The sequence below is a fragment of the Aplidium turbinatum genome, chromosome 12 (assembly GCF_918807975.1).
Source record: "Aplidium turbinatum chromosome 12, kaAplTurb1.1, whole genome shotgun sequence".
Lineage (NCBI taxonomy): Eukaryota > Metazoa > Chordata > Ascidiacea > Aplousobranchia > Polyclinidae > Aplidium > Aplidium turbinatum.
In genome coordinates this window covers 13,688,560-13,694,205 of record NC_137483.1, presented here as the reverse complement: position 1 = coordinate 13,694,205, position 5,646 = coordinate 13,688,560, and the positions used below count along the sequence as shown (strand labels likewise).

The window sequence follows — 5,646 nt, the reverse complement described above, 5'->3', positions numbered from 1 at the left end:
AGTGTTTTGTGCTTTCTAATTTTCAAATCAACACTAAATTAGTATGGTATATAGGCCATAGGGCATAGGATCTATAATGCTCTACAACTGTTTAATATCCATAGCAGCCTAGTCTGCAGCTAACTCTTGCAGTCCATGGAAACACCGCAATATCCACGGATGTGAAAAATTGCACTGACCTTCACCTTTTATATAGCCTATAGCTGATTCCATTGATTCGTTATACAAAACTTGAAAATGTCAGAATGAAGTAAGTTCACTGTCTTAAAGCTATTTGTCTGACACTCATCAAGATGTATGACGTCTATAACGTTACATATTCTAAACTTTAGGTTAACTTTAAAGCACAAAAGTCGGCGACTTACCGGAATAAGATAATTTTTTTTTATCAACCGAGGACAAAATTAATCAATAATAAAACAGTAATAATCTGGCAAAAAAGCAATTAACCTATGTCTCTTAAAGTTTGCCTAATTTTAAACGAAACTACATTAAAAGAGTGAGTTTTGCCAATACCAAACATTTAAATATCTCAGCCAGGAATTAGCAACAAGAAAACATAGAGAATCAGCTTTATTTCCGAAAAATGCCAAAGAAAACATGATCTTATTCTTTTGCTATGCCACTGGACAGCACCATTTTACAGTAATATTCATACTCAAATTTTTGTGGAACATGCTTTCATAATGCACCAAATTCAAAGTAATTTTCCAAACTTTTCTGGGGGAGGCCCCCCAGACCCCCCGCCGCTGGGTGTCGCCTTCAGCGAACACGCCGCCAGGCTTCGCCTGCCGGCCGTCGAAACCCCCTCTCCCCTTTCAAAATATCTATCTACGCTACTGAATTGGATCATTGTCATTGGGGCCCGCAAAACATATTCCGCACAGGGCCCGAAATACCGTAAGACCGGCACTGGCCTTTGTCAGTGTGGTGCAATTGGGTAAGCACATATATATTCTTAAGATCCCCGTTTTACCCCCACAACCGAATAAATGACCTTTGCTCGCTTGATGGGTTAAGAAAAAAAGTCTGCCACCTCCTTCTTTCCTTTTCAATCCAAAAAATGTTTTCTGCTTCATACGAACGAAGGAAGACGACGATACATAAAATTTCACATCGTTTATTTTACTGCTTTCCTTGTTGCGATGGAAGTCTATCAAACTTTTGTTTCTTTTTTTTTTAAACAAAGGTTGTCATCAATTTTCACAACAAAGGGCGCAAAAATAATTTTGTCATGTCACTCCTTTGCAGACAATAGGGAGTTTGACTCCGTGCTCCGCAATTTCAGCGAGTCGGCTAAAAAGGAACAATTTTAAGGGCTGGTTAACGAAGAATACAAGGATTAATCACAACATGCGAATACTGTAGTTTTAAAGATCAACAGCTTATTTACAGTTTATCACGCAAACGATACGAAAAATTGGCTTGGAAATATCTGGTCGATCCACCATTGCACTTGTCTACATGTTTTTGTAGAAAGCTTTGAATCTCACATGTTCGTTCGATTCTTATACAAAAACAGATAAGTAACATCCTTAATAATAATAATACGTGTTTTTATATAGCGCTGTATCGGACGCAGAATGCGTTGCTCCTCAGCGCGTTACAAAGCAGAGGCACAACTGAGTACATGATTACCCGGGAAGATATAACAAAATAGCCGACTGTCCTTTATTTCTTATTGTTAGTTTCATGCAAAGAAGTTTAAAATGCAGTAGTCTGCCAAGAAAAAAGTTACTTTTGCTTTTGAATTTCACTAGCTGTTTGACAGCACATTCCATTTTTGTAAGGTCGTAAAAAAACGGCCCCTTTCCTCCTTCAAACACGATGACGTCATTATAAACAACATACAAGCGTTCTGGTGCTGCAGAGTAAGCTTTGTTCATTTCGTTTTCTAAATTGTCTACCAAGATGGGACAGGCAACTTTTGTATTGTCAGCAAAAGTTTCGGCTGCTTTGAGTCTATCGCTCAGTGTTTTGTGCTGTTTCAATTGGTAAGCGTTGTCATTGAGAGTCCAGCCGTCAGTGGGATGAGCCTCTTCAGTGTAAACAACGACAAAGTCGATTGGCTGCTCCGTGTAATCGCTGATCATTTGATTGAAGCGATTGATCTGAAATAGAATTCACTTAAGCAATAAATCTACTGCGTTGAATTTATGTGATGATACAAATAGGCCTACGTTCAGGCCCGTTGAGAGGCTACATTGGGCCCTGTACCAATGACATCCCCAGGCCTCCAAAACAAGACACCGCAAAACAAATGCGCTCGGGCTAGGCTATGACAAAAAGGCATGTAACTGTACCTTTCCAGTCCCCTAGAAAGGTTTCGAAACCCTAATTTGTTCTCACGCTACTGCCTACGCACAATGGTATGATGATTTCGTGGTGGTCTACTGTAGATTAAGTTAAGTTGCTAACTGTTAAATCAAAAGTATAGTGATGATGCAATATGCATTCATCAAGTAATAGCCTGCAGATAAAATCTATTCCAAGATTTACAAATATGCTTTGTTAGATAACTCTAAATTAGCCAGCCCTACGTCGTAAATTTATATTAATAGCAAAAAGGGAATGGATCTCATGTAGGCTATGCTTAGCCAAAATAGCTGAATAAGTTTTAAATCAGTAAATTTTTAAACTTTGTTTATTATTTGATCAAAAATATTAAGAAACTAAAAAAATAGTTTAAATCAAAAAAAATTACAAAATATTGGCTTAACTATTTTAGCTAATATTTTTACAATAGGCTACGTCATTTTGACTACCTCAGCCATAAATGGAGGTCAGGAGCACGATCCAAAGTTGATTACAAGAGGTCGATCTTTTTTCATGTACTTGAAAAGTTGAGTCGGTTTTCCGTACTGATCCCAAATAGGAAAGTCTGGGGGCTTTTTTCCACGCTTTGCTTGTTTGGTTATTTCTCTTTTTAGACCACTGGCTATGGAAGGAATAGTTTTCCACTGTAGATAAATTCATATGTTTTCATTGCTTTGTTGTTTTATCTCAATGCTACAAAGAATTAAATCACTGATTGAAAGTAACATAAAAATAAGAGGTCTATCAAGAAATTGCGATGTGGCTTATGTGTGTTGAGATTTTTTATTGACACGTCTTCACAAACAACTAAAAACAAACATTTCTCGATCATTGAATTCAACTCTTCTTCATAGTTCATGGCAAATCAAAAGTTTCAAATGATGTTCTATAGACTACGGGGTCTGTATAACGTCCGGGATCGAGATGCCTGCGTCCAATCATCTTAAACACTTTTTGGGTTGAGACACCACACATTATTGCAGATTTACTTCAGTAAAACTTCTGATAAGTCAATGTAGCTTATTTACAAGTTCCATTATGGTAACTTTACTCACTCAGTTCTTGCAAGCAATTTTAAAGCAACAAAAGTTTACCTCAAAAATCCATCCGTAGTCTATCGGCCGTAAAGGTTTCCTGATATGTGTTTTTGTTCCCAAGATTCTAATGAGGTTTGAACTCATCAGAACGAGCAAATCAGCGGCGGTTAATATAGCTACAAATACATTGACAAAGAAATCTTTCAGGACCATGCTTCTTCAAGACACTGCGTAACTTTCTTTTTTGTAGAAGGAAGAAATTTGGGTAGTGGACTATAATTATTTCAACGAACGTATAACAGGCATTCGAAATGTCTCGATTTATATATACTGCCTTAATCTGCAACGTCATCATTTGGAACTCAGCAAACTTTTTGTTATGTTACAGTCAACAGATCATTACGAAACCACCACAATCAAGAAAAAAAGCTTTTGCGCAAACAACGTGTTTTTTCATGGTATAACGAAAAACTTCATCTGTGTTCCCAATAACCTACCACAGTGGGCCGTAAACCTAACTATCAATGTTCGTCTTTTTTCCATTGATTCAACGACAAAGAGGATGGATTTTATTTTTACTCATTGGAAATATCCTGCTTTTGATTGGATAAAGAAATCAATTAGTTCTCTTCAGGCCTTGTGAAAATTTCAAACCGATTTAAAACAAATAACGAAAGCATTTACAAAATTCATGATTTACAAAATTCAACATCCGTAGAACAATCAATTATTGTTTCACAACATCTGAAATTTGCTAGGTCTCCGAAGTTTTTATTGCCATTACAGCTTTCCATAAAACGTCCTAGATAGATTGCGCTATTAGGCTATATTGCAACACTTTATTTTCCTTATAAGCTACATTTGTTTAAATTCTTTTCTTTTTTATACAAATAATTTGCGCCACAAGTAGATTTGTAGAACTAGGCCAACTTATAAATTTCTTTCTATAGCTTGCCAAACGATCAGCATCTATTACTATCATATTAAAATGCCTAAATTATTATAAGCCTACATTTCATTTTATTTGTTTTATTTTTTCAATATAACGTTTTCTTATAAATATTGCCATGACTATAGCTAAGCATAGACTCACATTTTTTTAATGTGGGCAAAACCTAACCTAAAAATAATTTTATCCCTTAGAAGAAAGATCATAGACAAAACTTTGGCTGAGTCGTTCGTTAAAGAATATTGTCGTTTAGATGAATCCTTTTTGAGTAAATATTAAATTGCTTTATCTGGTCTAGTAAAGTAATAAAGTAATCAATATACACAGTGCACACCGTTTCGGCCTTCCAGCCTCCGCAGTGCAGTAGGTACACTGAATACGGCCACGGAGATAGATAACGTTTTCCCATTTTTGAAACCCAAGCTGTTGTGGAAACAGTGTGCACTGTTTGCAGTTATGTATGTATGTAACAATAAATATTATTAATACTACAAAAAGTGCTCAATGCTAAGCAGAACGAATTACATCAAATATATATAGTTACTGTATTACTTTCTTAAACCTCTACAGCCTGTTTCACCTAAAAGGGGGATCCATCAGAAGGTCCTTATTTAAATAGAAATATTACGTATGTATGTAAAATTTACGCATCCCTGATACAATGTTATTCTGGACGTACACGCCTGATGTGTCTGCTTATTTATGCTGAATTTGTTGAATTGTTCTTTTCGCTTCATATGAATTGCAAGGTCTGAAATAAACGCTTAATAATAATTAATATTAGGCCTATTATAATTCAAAAGCAATGAAACAAAAACTATTATCTACAGTAGCTCAAACACTGATATAAATCAATCTAACCAATGCAGACTATCATTGAATCAATGTAGGCAAAAAGCAATGACATAGTTTTTAATTCATGAACATGAGCGTTTGAGCGTAAAAAATTCCATGACGTAGTGCATGACCTCACGATGTCAAATTCTTTTGCTGACGCAGCATGGCCGGAAGGTCACTGCTTTAGGTTTGCGAGAGTTGATTAAATTGATTGTGTTTTTGAGTTTGCTAGGCAACTTATTAAAAATATATTATATAAAAAGGCAAACAGAAAAAAATGAAAGAGTTAGACCAATTTTGGGTATTGATTTTAGAGACGTGGTATGATCCATTGAAACATAATCAAAATTGTAACCAGTCTTACTTGTCACATTAAGCCTAAACCTTGGGCAATTTTTATAGGAAGACTGTAATGTGCAAGTAATCTAAATACTAGGTGAAGGTGGTCACAATTGTGGCCCCAACCTCAAACATCCAGGTTGGTGAAGCCTGCACATCATATTATTC

The 5,646-nt window shown here is 35.8% G+C and overlaps 1 pseudogene across 1 annotated transcript; it reads right to left on the bottom strand.

The window, feature by feature from the left end:
• Nucleotides 1–1,112: 1,112 nt before the first annotated feature.
• LOC145781409 (type I iodothyronine deiodinase-like) lies at nt 1,113–3,594 on the bottom strand (annotated as a pseudogene). Its single transcript, XR_014290732.1, has 3 exons — nt 3,411–3,594; nt 2,766–2,960; nt 1,113–2,111 (listed from the first exon to the last, which is right to left on the bottom strand). The product of XR_014290732.1 is annotated as a type I iodothyronine deiodinase-like (transcript).
• Nucleotides 3,595–5,646: the final 2,052 nt, after the last annotated feature.